We start from the raw sequence: 16,866 nt of genomic DNA on the forward strand, positions 1-16,866 counted from the left end.
CTGGCACCGTGATCTTGGACTTCCAGCCTTCAGAACTGTGAAAAATAACTTTGTTTTTTAAGCCACCTTGCCTATGGTATTTTCTCATGGTAGCTAACAAAGATAGAGGGGATTGATGTATTAACTTCAGAAAACAGCATTTTATAACTCAAATTTTAACTCATTTAAAATAAAAAGTCAAGACATTCACCACACTCCTCTGAGTTCCAGGTCAATCAGCATTCACAAAATATTACCTTTCTAAAAAATTTTTTTAAATTAATTTTTATTGGAGTATAGTTGATTTATAATGTAAAATATTACCTTTCTAAAAAGTTTACTTTTGACTAACTCCCCCCCCCGCAGTTTGACTTTAAACACATTAATCAAAGTACTAGTCTTTATACACTCCTCCTTAAATACAAATAGGATCATATAATATTTGAGGCTGAAAATTATTTTATATTCAAGTAAGTCAATATGAAGTAATGTGACCAGAAAAACTAATATATTGGACCCTGTCCTTTTCAAAGCCTTTTGTCAAAAACTTGAATAAAGACCTGGAAAGTAGACACCACATATGACACAAACATCTGAAAGAGTAACAATGCGCTTAACGACTTTCTTAAGATTTAATGACTTTCTTGGAATGCTGGATAAAATTAAATTGGATTTAAGAATAAGTAGTGGGCTTCCCTGGTGGCGCAGTGGTTGAGAGTCCACCTGCCGATGCAGGGGACACAGGTTCGTGCCCCGGTCCGGGAAGATCCCACGTGCCGCGGAGCGGCTGTGCCCGTGAGCCATGGCCGCTGAGCCTGCGCATCCGGAGCCTGTGCTCCGCAACGGGAGAGGCCACAACAGTGAGAGGCCCGCGTACCAAAAAAAAAGAAAAAAAAAAAAAGAATAGGTAGTTAGTCATAGCTCAAGAACTGAATTTCATACAGAATACAGACCCAGCCTGTTCATATAAAACAGGACAGTTAGTAACAGCTAGTAGTGTGACAGCACTGCTTTACAAAACTTGCTACTTTGATAGAAATCTAATGGACAAATCTAGAATTGTGACAGTTCTACTGAATCTTGTGTTTATCACATTGTTTAGAGCATTACGCTCAATTCTGGTCTTCATTAAGACAAACATTAAAAACAAACTAAATTGGATACAAAAGAAAAATTTCGTAACTGTTCATAGGTTTACCCATAGGTGGAAACAAGTTATATCTTAAACTCATTCTCTACTTTCACCATTAGCCAAGCAACCCAAAGAGCTGTGAAATAAAGTGATAAGTAATTTTCCTGAGGCACAAAATGCCACAATGCCATGAGGTATGTGAGAGAAGGATGCTTCTAGGAAATAAGCTTAGACATCTCTCCCTATCTCTCCTGCTGTCTCATCCTCAGAGTTTGTTTTGCTTTTTAAAGAAACAGTAACTCTCGTGAAGAGATACATAACTGTTTCTTTGTGGGGGAAAAAAGAGCTCTGAAAAGAAAGCCAAATCCTCGTGCAGATGATGGAAGCCAAGTGAAAGTGAAGAGGTTTGAATGCTATCATGGTGTTCAAATATTTGGAAATTTAGAAGATCTTAAAATGACTGTTAAAGGTTGACTACAGTGTCTTCCTGGGCACCACATATGTTCAAGCAACAGCAAGATAAGCCTTTATCAAAAATATTTTAAAAGGTAACTTCTGCTTTGAGTGAGAGGTTGAACTGGTCAACTTCTAAGGTCACTTCCATTGCTAACTGTTATAATCACTTAGTTATTCAGAGTGACATAACACTATTTGCAGCAACATGGATGGACCTAGAGATTATCATACTAAGTGAAGTAAATCAGACAAAGACAAATATATGATATCACTTACATGTGAGATATCACTTTCTGTGAGAAAGACTCACAGACATAGAAAACAAACATGGTTACCAACAAGGAAAGGGTGGGGGGATAAATTAGGAGTTTGGGATTAACAGATACACACTACTATATATATAAGAGAAACAACAAGGATCTACTGTACAGCACAGGGAACTATATTCACCATCTTGTAATAACCCATAATGGAAAAAAATCTGAAAAAGAATATATATATATGTGTATAACTGAGTCACTTTGCTATACACCTGAAACTAATACAACATTGTAAATCAACCACACTTCAATAAAAAATAAATTAAAAAAATAAAGTTAGAGTGACATCCAATATTTTTAAGATCATCTGCTATTATAATAGTAAAGCTAAGAATATCACCACATTGACTGCCTCTACTACAAATAGCACTACAGCAAAAGCATTAAAAATTGTTATTTTTAAAAACAAAGTGTAATACCAATAAATCTGTTGCAGTTTTAATCAAAATGGTAGAAGGGCTCAGACTGTTCTTAGAAACTGAAATATGTGAATTAAGTTTCTGGGGCCAAGAAAGCCTTATCAGAAAAGAAATGTAGCTATCAAATCTTCTGTATTATAAATTACTATCCCAGCAAAGTAAAGCTGTGTGTCTATCACTTACTCTATAAGGTGACTGCCAGAGCACTCTTTTGGACAACTTGTAGTATTTTAAAACTGTTCGTATTACACAATTACTTCTCTTACAACAGATTCAGTTTAAATCCCAGCTCTAACATTTAGTAGCGACGTGTTTTTATAGCATAATTGTGGCATACACATATTTATGGCATAAGCATTTCCAGTCATTAAATATAATCCTGAATTTTTATTTCCTCATCTGTTGGCTATATCTTCTAGTCTGTTGTGAGATTTAAGCGTGTATAAAGCTTTAGATGGTGTCTGGTACTTAATAATGAGCTTAATAAACGGTAATAACATTTTCAAAACTTATAGATAGTAAATAAAAACTAATGCATAAATAAGTTCTTAGTCAACTTTATTTTTTAAAGGCAAGTATGTTGGATTTTACGGGAGAAAAAGAGAAGCATTCTGTTCAAGATGCTCATCCAACATCATGAATTATTCTAAACCTTTCATATAACTAAAGGGCTGCCTTTAAGGGTTGGAATTGTAAGTTTAAATTTTTAAGTGTAGAGAATGGGTTAGTATCCCTCCCCACCAAGCACTGGCTCTATTCCTCTACCATTAAAACGATCTGTCTTGAGACATGTTAACCTACCCATCTCTTTCTCCTACTTTCTACTTTCATTTTTTTCCATGTTTTCAAATTTGTCATAAATATAACTATACAACCAAAGAAATTTATTTATTTATTTTTTGGTCAGGTCAGGAAATCAAGCAATCAGCACATATAAGCTATTCTTGACTTTTCAATCCTTACTCAATAGCTCTTTCTTCATCAGGAGAGATATTTTGTGTCTCCAAAATGTCAGAAGACTCTGATTCTACAGTTGGGAGATATTTCATCTTTCTACATTCTGTATCCTAATTGTGGTGTGGGCTACCTGTAACTACACATATCAAAAAATCCAATTTTTCTTGATCAAAATTTTAACTTATACAGCAATATAACCAACCTTCCACATCTCTGTCAAAAGGCTTATTTCAATAACATCCTTTCCCTGCTTTTAAAATAAAATTTCTCTATCTGTCCCATTTCAGAAGTAATTCTTCATATTATGTTCAATTAAGATCTACAAAGTTTAAACCTAACATTAAAAACAGTTACTTAGGGCTTCCCTGGTGGCGCAGTGGTTGACAGTCCGCCTACTGATGCAGGGGACACGGGTTCGTGCCCCGGTCCGGGAGGATCCCACATGCCGCAGAGCGGCTGGGCCCGTGAGCCATGGCCGCTGAGCCTGTGCTCCGCGACGGGAGAGGCCACAGCAGTGAGAGGCCCGCATACCGCAAAAACAACGACGACGACAAAAAACAAAACAAAACAAAACAAAAAAAACCCAGTTTCTTAAAAATACAGGCCAAGGGACTTCCCTGGTGGCACAGTGGTTAAGAATCCACCTGCCTGGACCTAGAGTCTGTCATACAGAGTGAAGTAAGTCAGAAAGAGAAAAACAAATACCGTATGCTAACACATATATATGGAATCTAAGGGAAAAAAAAAAAGGTCATGAAGAACCTACGGGTAAGACGGGAATAAAGACACACCTACTAGAGAATGGACTTGAGGATATGGGGAGGGGGAAGGGTAAGCTGTGACAAAGTGAGAGAATGGCATGGACATATATACACTACCAAACGTAAAACAGATAGCTAGTGGGAAGCAGCCGCATGGCACAGGGAGATTAGCTCGGGGCTTTGTGACCACCTAGAGGGGTGGGATAGGGAGGGTGGGTGGGAGGGAGGGAGACGCAAGAGGGAAGAGATATGGGAACATATGTATATGTATAACTGATTCACTTTGTTATAAAGCAGAAACTAACACACTGTTGTAAAGCAATTATACTCCAATAAAGGTGTTTAAAAAAAAAAAAAAAGAAATCCACCTGTCAATGCAGGGGACACGGGTTTGATCCCTGGTCCGGGAAGATCCCACATTCTGCGGAGCAACTAAGCCCGTATGCCACAACTACTGAGCCTGAGCTCTAGAGCCCATGAGCCACAGCTACTGAGCCCTCGTGCCACAACTACTGAAGCCCACGCACCTAGAGCCTGTGCTCCACAACAAGAGAAGCCACCGCAATGAGAAGCCCGCGCACCACAACGAAGAGTACCTCCCGCTCGCCACAACTAGTGAAAGCCTGCACGCAGCAATGAAGACCCAACACAGCCCCCAAAAAAAGTTCAAACATCAAAATAAATAACATTAAAAATATATACAAATATAGGCCAAGCAACAATAGTCATATTGGCAAAAATATAAATTGTAATTGCAACTGAAAAAGTATAAAGTGGTTTTTTTGAAGATTAAAATGTTAAGTATAGTTTTATTCATATATTCTCTTTCCTCTTTGAAAGCTGATAATCTACATATGATATTTTAATAAACATTTGTTTCCAAATTATTAGAAACACTTAATAAGTTATAATGCCCATCTTTAAAATACACTGGATAAACTAGAATTCTGTACTTGCTGTTGGGCAGCTACTTAACCCATTTTCATAATAAGTTCTAAGCTTTCTGTTCCTAGTGACCATTTCTCCAGTCTCCCAAATGTTTTTGATGTTGCTCTAAACCCATATCCTTAATATGTCTCCTTAAGGAGCCTTTCAGAGCACTGGCCTCCACAGGGCCTTTGTGCAAATAGAAAAACACACCCTCTGGGAAGATACAGGTACTCATCTTGGTGAGAGGGCTGATGTCTTGTGAGGGAGAAGAGAAGTGGAGGCACAATTTCTGCTGGAGGCCTAGCCAGGGCACAGGACTCTGAAAGCAGATCAAGGGCTAGATTTCAGTCCTTGTTGCCTCCTTCAGCCAGGCATCTTTGTGCAGTGCACAAATGGTACAACCATATACAGCAGCCCTGCACTTTCAGATTATTCATTAGGAAAGGAGGAAGATCGATTATTAACCTCTCTAGACACCCATTCTCTAACTACATATGCACCATGAGGAGATCTTCCAATCTCGTTGAGAACCTATCCTCCCGTAATTCAACTTTCTACTTTTCACGCGTCCCTTTTGTTTTAAATGTGGTTAAGACTCATGTGATATCAAAGAATATTAAACTCAAAAAGTATAAGAAATACATTTAATGTGATCTTTGTAACAATCCTCTAAGATAGGGGAAACCGATATTATCCTTATTTTCCAGATGAATAGTGTATCCACAACTTGAAGAAGCCAAGTCACTTGCCCCCAAGTGACAAAAGGATTAACCCCAGATTTTCAAACTCCTAGTCCAGAGCTCATTTTGAGTATTCAACACACCTAAAAATCAAGAGGTCTCACTACTTATTCCTCCCTGCTTATAACCTTTCAGCCTCATTAATTGACTTAAATTCTCTTAGGGTCACCAAGGATCACTCAAGCCAAATCCAAGAGCCCTATCTCACATATTTTTCTGAACTCTGCTACATTTGGCTGTCACAATCCTATTTTAGAGATTTTCCTTTTCCACCCTGATTTCTGTAGTGACTTCTTTCTTAAGTTAGTCATTCTTGTTCTCCTTCTCTTGCCATAGATTATCTTAGACATCCTGTTACATTTCTCTGTCTAAATAAACCCACTCCACTTTGCAGTTCATCCTGGAAATGGTTGTCCCAAGTATGTAGTTAAGGCTCTAATTTATATCTCTACTCCTGTAATGCTGCCATTTCCTGTTTGATGAATCTATTCTATTTTTAGGCTTTCATCACTTCTGGCCTTCATTAATTCCAACTGCTGCCTGATCCTATGCAGTATTCATTTCTTATAGCAGTTATGTCCCAAAGGGTAGGATACAAATGAGTACTGATGGTATATTAGATGATTTTAAGTAGTCCATAGAGGAATATTTAAAATTACATGTTTAACACATGTTGGGGGGAAAAAACTCTAACACCAAATAATCACATAAATTTTTCTTTTAAACTCACTTAATTAAAAGATAGGAAGCTAAATTAAACAAAAATATTGACAGATGGTTTGAAGATAAAGCAAAAATTGTGAATGACTGAAGTTTGAGAAACACTGGCCACTGGGAAATCCATGTAGCATAGAAGTTAAGCACTCAGGCTCTGGGTCAATAATCTGAATCTCACCTTCTAGCTAAGTAACTTTGAACAAATTACTACATCTCTTTAAATCCAGTTTTCTAGTTGTGTAATGGGAATAAAATAATCCACATTCTAGGCTTATTGTATGGAATGAAAGAGATAATCCTCAAAGTGTTCTTAGCTCAGTGCCTGGCATGGTAAGTGCTCACTAAATATTAATAATTACAATTATTCTTAGTCCCTCCTGGCCATCATGCCTTTACTTGTAACCAACTGGGTACTCGACCTATATACTATGGACAATTTTCCATATATGAATTTTCTGCCCCAAATTTCCATTACCTGTCTGTATATCTTTATTTTTATATTCTGGTATGAATCCAAAGATCACATGATAACTTTTAATATTAATCCTTAAGACTGTGAACATCTCGGCAGTACGAACCAAAAGCCATTTTCCTCTCATGCACTGTGCCTTACAAAATTAAAAGAATCTGTAATGTTTGTTGAATAAATCTAAAAATTAGTAAGGATAATCTGATGCAAAGAAATCTCACAATGTACAGAACATAAACACAAACTATTTGAAAGCATCTGATACTATTCTAATAGGTAAATAAAGGGGGAAAAATGACTGGGGTATTCTTTTGCTACACTAAGGCATTTGTTAGTTGAACCTTAGTTGTGGGTCTAATCTTTCTGTTTCCTAATCTCATTTATTCAACAACATATAATAAACCCTAGATACATGCGAACCACTGTACAAAGTGATAAGACACGGAAACAGTCTAGTAAAGGAAAACAGACTAATATCAGAAGGCAGACAAGAAACAGAAAACTACTATATAATGTTATGTAAATAATACCCAGTATTGGGGCTTCCCTGGTTGGCGCAGTGGTTTAGAATATGCCTGCCAATGCAGGGGACACGGGTTCAAGCCCTGGTCCGGGAAGATCCCACATGCCGCGGAGCAACTAAGCCGCCCATGTGCCACAACTACTGAGCCTGTGCTCTAGAGCCCGTGAACCACAACTACTGAGCCCGCATGCCACAACTACTGAAGCCCACATGCCCAGAGCCCGTGCTCTGCAACGAGAAGCCACCACAATGAGAAGCCTGTGCATCGCGACGAAGAGTAGCCCCCGCTCAAGTAGCCCCCGCTTGCCGCAACTAGAGAAAGCCCATGCGCAGCAACAAAGACCCAACGTAGCCAAAATTAAATAAATTAAAAAAAAACACCCAATAGTGTTTTTTTAATACTAGATGTGCTTCACAATTGCTGATTATGTCCTGCTCTTCTTTAATGTAGAGCACCTAGCAGCACCACACATGGGTGAGTACATTACATTAACAGTAATAATTCCACTGCTATCTTGTGTTCAACTCTAGGTATAGGCTAACCACATAAAAGTTTCTGTCAACTAGACAACTGTTGAAACTCAGTAATAGTCCTTGTTCTGATTTGCCAGAAAATATGTGCACACAAAGCCCCCAAAATGTGACAGGCATTCTGTCAATCTAGAGCAAAATAATGACTAGAAATATAACTGGCAAAAGGGTCAGACTACATTTAGCCTTTGGGGAAGGGGGGAGGACACACATACAATAAAAACTTTACTGAAATCACCCTCTCTAGAGAACACTTTTACCCCCAAAGATGTCCTGACTGATGCATCAATGGCATTATTGAGAATTTTTAAATGTTATGACTCAAAACTAAGTTATTAATTCTCAAGACTTCGAAGCAACAGTTAACACAGACTGAGACAAGCTTTCATTGTGTCAGCCTATTCATAAGATGACAAGGCTCGCTTTACTGAAAGTATATTAGTCATAACTCAGGCAGACACAACTTTTGGATCTCCTTCATGGTAAGAATAGGGTTCTATACCAGTTTGTGTCAACATTTTATGAATGATCAATTCGTGCCTTACACAAATATGGCATAAATAGCATCTGAAAAACAAGTTCCTCAACTGAATTACAAACTGAAGTGGTGTTTGGGGTCTGGGGGAAGAAGGAAACCACTTGGAGGGAGAGGAGGACATAATATAATCTTCAAAGACATTTTACCATAAGGATGGTGGGGTGGGGTAGGGGTAGAGGGGAGACAGGGACTTTGAATGAGGCAGAACTTCTGTATTTTCAGCTATGCCCAATATACTGATCACAGGGGTACTGACTCTAGAACATGAAGAAATCTTTAAGAAACAAAACCCAATATATAAGTGTAAAAAAAAAAGAAAAAAAAGATATTTAAGTCCAAAAAAGCCTTAAAAAAAAAAAAAAGGAAAACTATTTCTTAAGTTCCCAAAGGTATACTCCATTCTGAGAATATACAGGTTACCCACTGCTTGGAAGAAGAGTATTTTCTTCTACCAGTATTCTGTCATTCTCCTTCCACTACTAGTTGACCTTTTACTATGTACTGAGCACAGTAATAAGCTCTTTACATACATTATCTGTGATAAACCTACAGCAAGCCTTTGAAGGAGTTACTACTATTATCATCTCCATTTTACAGATGAGGAAATATTTTATCAATAATATAGCCAGATATCAAAATTTAAAACTTATCTGTCATACCACAGCATTTGAGTTTTACTCGACTGGCTTTTCTATCCCCAGAGTAGCTATAATGTATTTTTTACACCTTGGAACACTTCAACCTTCACATGCAACCATGTTTCTATACTAAGTCAAGGAAAACAAAAACTAGGTTAATAATGCTGTATCTTATTTAGGTCCTATAGTTTGCAAAATTACAAGAAACAGGGAGGCAGTTCGACAGCTTAGAGCATCCCCTTTGCGTTTAGACAACCTGGGTTTGAATCTATACAGCACCATCAATAACTGCTGTGTGACCTTGGTCAAACTACTTTAATTTCTCAGATTTCATTTCCTCATCTGTAAAATGGGGATGATGATAGTACCTCCCTCAAAGGCTTGCTGTAGGATTAACAAAGAGAATGTCTGTAAAGAGCTTATTTATGTGCTCAGTACATGGTAAAAGGTCAACTAGTGGAGGGAAAACAGCCACATACCGAAACACAAAAGTAAAAAGTCTATATTCTGAAAATTCCATTATGGAAAAGGAGAGAATTACTCGTTGACTATATGCTAGAAACTCAAATTCAACCTATTCCTTTTTTTAGGGGATCAATGCATTTGAAGTGAACCAGAAAAGATGCTGCAGTGCATTTATGACACACACCTAAAAATGGCTCCAGTCTGAGCAACATCTTAATTACCAACAGAGGAGGTTAATCTACTTCTAACAAATGCTGGAGTTGGGCTTAGTGGGCGTTTAAGTATCACCCTATCATTTTTATTTGCGGGAATAAGCTATCAAGCATTTAATCAAAAATCCCGATTCTTCTGGGGGCATTCCAAATGAAAATCTTACAGCACAGTTGCCTACTGTACAATTCTAAGTACCCTGGCGAGGTATGAATCTATGGACATAGTCTGAAGATCGGTCAATGCGGAAATCCGGCTAGCCTTAGAAGCCAGCAAACATCAGACACGTCGGAAACCTCAAAAGAATCTCAGATCAAGTCAAAACATATACACATCCCTTTAAAGGAATTAACATCCCTTTAAAGGAATTAGACACATTCCTCTCAAGGGAAGGAAGAATTTATCAGTGCTCCTATTGGCCCCCTATGCCCTTTTCTTCAAGCCCTAAAGTGGGGCCTTTACCGTAACACCAACACTAATGCTATCTCAAAGAGAGAAAGCTGCGGAGTGAGATTCACCAAGCAGGTTAGCGGATGCAGAGGCCTAGGGTGAGAAAAGACTATCCGAACCCGCCTCTGGAGTTGGGGAAGCACGTCCCTAGCGGAAGTAGGACTGGTCCTCATTCCCCGAAGAGCCTCTCACCGAGCCCGGCCTTTAACCCGGTCCCTCCCGCACACTACTCATTGCAATTTTCACCCTCACTAAACATGAAGAAGAAGTAGGCATTAAAGAGCCTAGATGAGCCTCTGAGTTGTTTGGGGGGACACATACCCACACTAGGAAAAGAGACCACGCACCCGCCTATCCCGCGGGAAGGAAACTCCCTTCCCTTACCCGGCAACGCGCGTAATCCCCCTACAGGGCCTGAGTGGGAGGAGGCCGACGGGTCCGGAACTCCCGCTGCAGACCACATGGGGCGGGTCTGACTCCGGTTTTTCCCGCTCCCCAAGCAGGAGGCCGAGGCTCCCCCAGAAGCAGAGATGATGGTAGCCAAAGAGAAAAAGAGGATGCCCGGACCCAAGGCCCTCTCCACGCGGCTCCCTCGTCTCTGGGCGCCAGGTCGGCGTGTGCTCCCACGCCCCGGGCCGCCCCACGCCAGCCCTCCCGGATAGGGCCCGCTTTGATCGCAGCTCCTACGCCCTCGCTTTCCTTACCGGCCAGGATGAGTGTCAAGCTGAGTGTGCCTGCGCGCTTCGAGGGGCTCCGCAGAGCTCTGATGGGGGAAGGGGAAGGGGAAATTAGGGGTAGGGGGCGGCTGTAAGGACCCCGGGCCCCAGAGAGCCGAAGCTGCGGATGGACAAACCGCCAAAGCACTTTCGCTCCTTCTCGAGAGAGAAATAGCGAGCGAGAAAAAGAAGCAAGATGGCGGCTAGCCAGCCCCTACGTACGACGTCATGCGGCGGCGTACGTAAGGCAAATCCCCGCAAGACCGCCCCCCCGGCGCAGAGACGGCCGGATCACGTGAGGTCTCCGTGACGACCCAACCTCGACGGAAGGCGACGGCGCCGCTTGCTGGACCGAGGGAGTTCCTGCGATCAGAGCTCAAGATGCAGGGTGAAGATTTCGCCTGAGATCTCTCCAGGAACTCTTAGAGACCTCATTACAGGTTGTTATGCCTCACGGAAGTGAGCACTCTTGTAGGTGCTGGATAGTTGTGTGAATTGGTTAAAACAACACTTTGGCAGTGTGTATCAAAATAAAACTATGCATAATCTTGAACCTTGGTATTTGGCAGTATCGGTATTTTCTAGAAATGTACATACACAATACTCAGTATTCATAATACCAAAACCTGTTTGTTAATAAAGATACAGAGATAAATGCATTATGTTACACCAATATTATGGAATATTTGGAAGCCATTAAATTCAGAATAATGTTTAAGGACAAGGGAATGCTTAAGCCATAATACGCTTATGCCCTAAATATGCTATTAAAAACACACATATATGCATAGTCATAGAAAAAAAAGACTTTAAAATGTACTCTGGGGCTTCCCTGGTGGCGCAGTGGTTGAGAGTCCGCCTGCCGATGCAGGGGAGGCGGGTTCGTGACCCGGTCCGGGAAGATCCCACATGCCGCGGAGCGGCTGGGCCCGTGAGCCGTGGCCGCTGAGCCTGCGCGTCCGGAGCCTGTGCGCCACAATGGGAGAGGCCACAACAGTGAGAGGCCCGCATACCGCAAAAAAAAAAAAAAAAAAAGTACTCTGAAATGTTTATAATGCTAAATACTTTAACAATAGTTTTCTTAGAGCCATCAGATGTTTAAAAATATTTTATGCATGGCTTTCTGTAATTTCCAGATTTTACAATCAGAAAAATTTTTGTGAGTGATAAAATTGTTATGAGAAACAAATGATAAATGTGTGTATACATATATAGTGCATACATGTGTATATAGTGTGCATGCTTATGTAAGTATATATAGCATTGTGTTTAAGATACAAAAAGGATTACATATTTTTTAGGCTTTAAAATAAGACTCAAACAGGTATGAATGAACAGTTCTGCTAATTAATTACTATGTAGTATGGATAAGTTAACATCCCTTAAATTCAGTTTTCTCATTTTGTAAAATGGAGATAATAACACCTACTTCTCAAGTTTGTGTTATTGACTCACCAAATATTTATTGAGCACCTACTATATGTGCTAGGTACTGGGATACAAAGGTAAAGAAAAGTTAAGATCTTGGTCCTAATGAAACAGTGTAGTGATGCAGATCACATAGTAGATTCGGATATGTGCAGTGAAGGAAACAAACAGGATATTAAGGTAAAGAATAACTGGGAAAAAAAGGGAGAGAAAAGAAGGTCAGGAAGGAAGGAAAGACAGAGGGAAGGAAGGAAGGGAAACAGGAAGGAAGAAAAGAATAACCAGGAAGACAGGCACTCCAGATTTACTTTATGTGGTCAGTGAGTACCTTTCTGAGAAGGTGCCATTTAAACTGGGACCTAAATGATAAGAGTAGGGACCTACTCAGCAATGCATAGAGTAGGTGGAAAAGTGCTCTGGACCAAATGAACTGCAATTACAAGTGCCCTGATTTGGGAAAGAGCTTGGAATGTTCTAGGAACTAGGAGGAGTCTGTCTGGAGCTTAGTTAAGAGAGAGTGGCACAAGATGAAACTAAAAGGAGAGACAAGGGCTAGGCTTAGAGGGGCCTTGGAGGCCAGGGTAAGGAGTTCAGAATGTCTTCCAGGTACAGTGAAAAGTCATTGGAAGATTTTAAGAAGGGGAGTCACATGGTCTGATTTTCCATTTTAAGGAGCTCACTGTTACTGCTGAGTGAAGAGTGTGAAGAATGGATTAAAGGGAGGTGAGAATAGAAGCAAGGAGCCCCACTAGGCAGTAATGAAGTAATTACAGTAGTGAAGAATGATAGTAGCTTGGAGTAGGATAAGAGGCTGTGGGATGGAGAGAAGTAGACAGGTTTGGTATATATTTTTAGAGCTAGAATATATTTGCTTGTGGGAGATGATCACTTCTAAGTGAGGGGAAGGTGTGAAGAAGAGAGAAGAATCAATGATGACGTAGATTTAGGGACTTCCCTGGCAGTCCAGTGGTTAAGACTCTGCACTTCCACTGCAGGGGGCACAGGTTCCATCTCTGGTCAGGGACCTAAGATCCTGCATGCTGCACAATGCGGCCAAAAATTAAAAAAAAACAACGATGACATAGGTTTATGGCTTGAACAATTGGGTGGATGACAGTGACATTTATAGAGACCATGGGGTTGGGAGAGGGAAGGAAAGCAGTTTGGTTGGTGGAGCAATAAAAATTAAATATTAAAAAGAAAAAATTGAGAACAATTAGATTTTAGGCATGTTAAATTTGAGGTGTTCACATAGTGTCCAACTGTAGATAAAGTATGCAGTTGACATGGATGTCTTGGGCTCAGAGGGAAGGTTGGGGTTGGAGATAGAGATTTGCTCTTCATAGACATGTTTCATATGTACTTCACGTGTTTCAAGCAGTGGGAAGAGATAAGATAACTCAGAGAGAGAGATTAGAGAAACAAAAGAATAAAGGGCTAGACCTAAAGAACAACAACATTTGGAGGTTAGGTGGAGGTGGAGGATTAAGCAAAGAACACTGAGCAGATGCCAGAGAACTGGAAAACCCAAGAGGATGATGTCACAGAAGCCAAGAGAGGAGAGTGTTGTAAGAAAGTGTGAGCAATCGACTATGTTAAATGCTGCTGAGAGGTCAAGTCTTATGAAGAAGGAGCCAGAAGTGTCCGTTGTATTTGGCAACATGGAGGTTACTGGTATCTTTTACAAGAATTTTTGGTGGAGCACTGAGGTCAGAAAGCCATATGGTAGTGAGCTAAAAATTAGATAGATGTTGAGAAAGTGGAGACTATAGATAAACCATTCTTTCCAGAACTTGAACTCTGTCATGACAGGGAAAGAAAGTAGTGGCTGGAGAGATGTGGAGTAAAGAGAGATATTTTAAAACATTGGAGACAATAGATCATGTTTGTATGATAATAGGAATAATCCAGAAGAGGGAAGAGGTGGCAATTATGTAATAGAGAGAGGGAAACTAAAAGAGAGAAATCCATGAGAAGGTGTGAAGAGGTGAGTCCAGAGCACTGATGGAGGAGAAGATGGTTGCAGCTCTAGGGACAATTGATGATTTGATGATGGGAGCATAAGGGAAGTCCCATTGATGGCTTCTATTTTCTCAGCGAAGTAGGGAGCAAAGTAATCTGTTGAGAGGGCTTGGTATGTAGGAGTTTGAGGAGAAGGAGATTCAAAAGTTATCTCAGAGAGTGAAAAAGTAAACCTAGTGTGAGGAAGAGTAGGATTCGCATGATCTGCTGAGAGCATTTTTTGAAGTTGTGATTATGGATCTAAAATATGCCATTCAGTTTATTCATATGATTTCTCCAGCAATGTTAGCTCTTTTGGTACAGCTACAGAAAAGATAGAAAGATTCACCCATGCTGAGTTTTACCAGGCATGTGTAACATAGGGAGGCAAGGATATCTGTAAGTGAGGGACTGTAATGATAATACTGTGTTTAAACATATGGTGGATGTGTAGTAGATGGTAACTTGTGTCCACTTTATAAATTGTTTATGGTATATTTTATATCCAAAGGTTACCTACCACCTCTCCTGGTCTGAGCTGTCTTCTATACCATTGTGGTCATGAAATTGTCACTGTAGCAATGTTGGAATAAATAAAATAATAAAGAGAGGTAAATCACAGGCACTCAACCCCCACCCCACTGATAATCAATAGTTTTTTGAAATGGAAAAGCTTGGCTGATATAGGGTCATTGCCAGCGAAAGGCCTGCTGACTGTCCCCAGGCAGACAGGGAAGCATAACTTTGGTGAATTTTCCAAAATACTCTAGGATGTTGTCTAGAGTATTTTAGAACAGAAACATCTTTCATTAGCAATGTAGAACAGCTCCGGCCATCAGATGAACTTACCTTAACTGAGGTCACAAGACTGGTGTATACAGCCAGAATAGTTGTTAATTTCCAAGAGCTGTAATTTATATACCTGAATACTCAAGATTGCAAAGCCAGCGCATTTTCTATGTAGACAAACCTACTCAGGAAACCAAAGGCATTAACAGAAGGTTGCTTGATGAGCACAGGTTCAGAACAAGTGGAGTTGTGTATACAGACACTTCTTGATTCATCTAACTCCATGACCGGACTGTTTTGTCCCAGAGATAGAAATACTCAGTTTCCAATGGTTGCAACTTTGTACATTGATCTCCAATATAGTCGGGGCATCCTGCTGCACTGTTGATTTGGGCTCCTTTTCTCCTGACAGCATTTGGATGGGCATTGACCCTAAAGTGACCCTGTATGCTCTTTTCTCTGTTTCCATGGCTACCCAAACCTCTTAACAATATTCTTCATTAAAAGTCAAGTTACAATCAAGTCAGGCCAGTTTCTTTTTTTTTTTTTTTTTTCCGGTACGCGGGCCTCTCACTGTTGTGGCCTCTCCAGTTGTGGAGCACAGGCTCCGGACACGCAGGCTCAGCGGCCATGGCTCATGGGCCCAGCCACTCTGCGGCATGTGGGATCCCTCTGGACCGGGGCACGAACCCGCGTCCCCTGCATCGGCAGGCGGACTCTCAACCACTGCGCCACCGGGTAAGCCCCAGTTTGTGTTTTAAAGGTGACCTTGCCTACTTCTGCTCATATGCATTGTATATAATCTTAAAGTTTAGCTTTCAGGAAGCAGTCGTATTATCCTTATTTCCAATATCTTGGGGAAAATCTCACTGCAATCTCTAGATATTGGTACAGTGTTCAAAGCCAAATAATACTCTTTAAAAATTTTATTTTGTTTTGGATTATTTGCGTCTCTCCTAACACCCTTTTAGTGTAGATAAATTTGTCATAACAAAAATGTTTTCATGACAGTTTGAATGAAAACCTGCATTTAATTTCCAGTTCTGCTTTTTAAACATTAATTTTAGGTTAACATCAAATTGCCAATTGATATATGAAATAGGGCAACCTAGTTTCTTACTGAAAACAAATTGATTCTCCAAACAGTATGATCTACTTTGTTTGTGATTGCCCAGGCTTATTTGCTAGCAGTTTTATTGTTTCTACCCTTCTCATTGGGATTGATTCTATAAACCCATAGGTACTGAACATTTATGGGGTATGAGGTGAAAAACAAAAGAACCAATGAAGGTATCATTCTTCATTAGTAATAGTGTTTCTTAAATATTTATGTGCACATGACAATTTTGGTTTCCTTTCACCAATGGCCCAGCAAATCTTAATTAGTAAAATTGTGAAATTGTATGAGCCTGATATAATGAAAACCATAATACCCAAATATTGTATGAAAATGTAATCTCATTATATAAACCTCAACAGATATTGTAATTTTGCTAATAAAGAAAACATATTGCCAGTGCTTTGAAAAATTACCTTTTGCCAACTTGTAAGATGTTATATACTAAATATATTACTATATATGTTATATAAAAATATATATAAAGGATAAAGATTTTCATTATTTATCAGACTATTCTTAATTTGCTCAGCAACCCCTTTTTATAATGGAATAAAAGGTACATTTTTGGCTAAAAGTG

At 39.8% G+C, this 16,866-nt stretch overlaps 1 protein-coding gene across 15 annotated transcripts in view; it reads right to left on the reverse strand.

Annotated features, from left to right (window-relative positions):
* The window catches only part of PRRC2C (proline rich coiled-coil 2C), a 99,095-nt gene extending 87,775 nt beyond the window's left edge, over positions 1-11,320 (reverse strand). For 8 of the 15 annotated variants that reach the window (XM_027086331.1, XM_027086330.1, XM_027086327.1 and 5 more), the window contains exon 1: positions 10,940-11,319. The gene's annotated coding sequence lies outside the window, so the exon portion shown is untranslated. Of the gene's footprint in view, positions 1-10,939 lie in introns of all 15 variants that reach the window. The other 7 variants (XM_027086339.1, XM_027086338.1, XM_027086333.1 and 4 more) reach the window with 2 other exon arrangements.
* Between the last annotated feature and the right edge of the window lie 5,546 nt (positions 11,321-16,866).

Source organism: Aethalodelphis obliquidens, unplaced genomic scaffold (assembly GCF_003676395.1).
Source record: "Aethalodelphis obliquidens isolate GAN/ISIS:26980383/991018 unplaced genomic scaffold, ASM367639v1 scaffold55, whole genome shotgun sequence".
NCBI classification, from domain to species: Eukaryota; Metazoa; Chordata; class Mammalia; order Artiodactyla; family Delphinidae; genus Aethalodelphis; species Aethalodelphis obliquidens.